At 42.9% G+C, this 2,206-nt stretch overlaps 1 long non-coding RNA gene across 1 annotated transcript in view; it reads right to left on the reverse strand.

Annotated features, from left to right (window-relative positions):
* Positions 1–836: 836 nt before the first annotated feature.
* Positions 837–2,206, reverse strand: part of LOC107758156 (uncharacterized) — a 3,929-nt gene continuing 2,559 nt past the window's right edge. The window contains exons 2-3 of the long non-coding RNA XR_001641993.1: positions 982–986; positions 837–848 (exon numbers count right to left, since the gene is read on the reverse strand). This is a non-coding gene — a long non-coding RNA (uncharacterized LOC107758156). The remainder of the gene's footprint in view (positions 849–981; positions 987–2,206) is intronic.

The following is a 2,206-nucleotide window of genomic DNA, read 5'->3' on the forward strand; positions in this document are numbered from 1 at the left end:
GAGTATACTATTTACATTATACTATTTGTTTTTGGAAAAAGTCTCTAATGCTCACCAAAGCTGCATTTATTTGACCAAAAATACAGTAAAAACAGTAATATGGTGAAATATTTTAAAACATTCTATTTTAATTGATTTTAAATGTAATTCTATTTTTGAAAGAAGTCTCTTAAGCTAAATTATAGTTCACCCAAAAATTGAGTCATGTCAATCCAAACCCGTAAGACCTTCGTTCATTCACACAAATTAAGATATGTTTGATGAAATCCGAAAGCTTTCCAAAGCTGCATAGACAGCAATGCAACTACCACATTTAAGGCTCAGAAGGTAGTAAGGACATCGTTAAAATAGTCCATGTGACATCGGTGGTTCAACCTTAATTTTATGAAGCTATTTTATGAAGTCGCGAACGCGCATCAAAGACTGACACAGAAGAGAATAAATTTAGTCGTTATTTAAAAAAAAAAAAAAAGTATTCTTGTAACTTCATAAAATTAAGGTTGAACCACTGATGTCACATGGACTATCTTAACGATGTCCTGACTACCTTTCTGGGGCTTGAACATTGTAGTTGCATTGTTGTCTATGCAGGGTCAGAAAGCTCTCGGATTTCATAAAAAATATCTTGTGTTCCGAAGACGAACGAAGGTCTTACAGGTTTGGAACAACATGACGGTGAGTAATTAATGACAGAATTAAAAATTTTTAGTGAACTTACCCTTTAAAGACAAGTTATCCTAATTACAACTGATAGCACACACTTGAATTATAATTATGTCTATTAATTTAACCTCTAGCACATTTCTTAAATGTAGAGGACAATTTAAGTAAAAAATTACACATTTAAGCTCTCTCCCTTATACGTCTTTTTCAGGATCTGTCCAACAGAAAAATGATTTGCTCAGCAACAAGACAAATGTGACATGTGACCGGTTCATTTTCTAGTTATTTCACATAGAGGCATTGACTGTTCAGCTTGACTCTTACTTGCAGCTTACATTTCTGTACTATGTTCTTATCAAATCCTCAGTGAACTGATTTCAGGTAGAGTAGATTTGTTTTAGGTCACTGGTGCAGCGGAAAGGGTGAAGACCCCTTGCATGGGGATTTTGCTAAACGTGTATTTCACACAGCTGTCAGCCCAGAAAGTAAAATATCTTTTTTTTTCATTCTTAATCTCTCATGGTATTGATACTTGAGCATAGTTGCACAAGAAACCAGCAAATGTTGACACATTTCACTTTTTTTTTACCCTGTTGTCAATGAAAAACCCATTTTGTGGCTTGAAATCAATCAGCACAGACCTTGATTTGATAAAGTTCACCATATATATTCAGTTCATGCTGTGAAAGCAATTCTGAAGGATTTAGTTTGCTTATACACTGACGCTCTGTGGCCTTCATGAAGGATATATGATGGACTCCACATTGATGCTGCACCATCTGGAATTTTCAGTTGCAGTGTATATGTTTTGAATGCCGAGTCAGTTCTTGGGATGTGACCATGGCTGACACCTGACCCTTGGCCCCTAGTGACTGTACGTTCCATAGATTAATTGTATGTTGCCCGTTGTAATCAAATTTTACACTGTGAACATACCATAGATGATTCAATCACACTCTAAAAGAAAAATCCATATGGGAGACAGAGCAAGTAAAGTCAGTCAAGTACAAAAAAGGTCTCTCAAAGCGACCACCCTCCCACCCGCTCCTGCCTCCTCCTCCGCTGTCGTCTGGCAGCCCCTCTGCTCACCCTCAGCCCACCATCTATGCGGTGCGAGCTCCGCGTGACTGCCATCCTCCAGCGTCGCTGTGGCTGGAGTTTCTTTTGACTCCGCCTCCAGCCTCTAAGCCCTGGACTCCGCCTCGGCCCATGGACCTGTCGGCTTCACCATGGCTCCTAGCTCCCTCCTCTCCGCCGTGGCCCGGCAGTCCACTAGCTCCGCCGTGCGCCCTTGTCCCTCAGGCTCCGCCTTGGTCTGGCGTCGACCATCCTGCACCTCGGGACTCAACTCCTCTGGCTTCGCCTCATCCCTTCGTCCCTGCGGCTCCGTCAGGCTCCTTCATCCCCTCGGCTCCTCCTCAGTCCTCTGTCGCTCCGGCTCCACCACGGCCTCCCGGATCCACGCCTTCGCGTCGGTCGCCGGCACCATCTGCTCCACCTAGGACCTCCGGATCCTCCCCGTCGCCCTGGCTCATCGGCTCTC

Source organism: Sinocyclocheilus rhinocerous, unplaced genomic scaffold (genome assembly GCF_001515625.1).
Source record: "Sinocyclocheilus rhinocerous isolate Xijiao unplaced genomic scaffold, SAMN03320098_v1.1 scaffold894, whole genome shotgun sequence".
NCBI classification, from domain to species: domain Eukaryota; kingdom Metazoa; phylum Chordata; class Actinopteri; order Cypriniformes; family Cyprinidae; genus Sinocyclocheilus; species Sinocyclocheilus rhinocerous.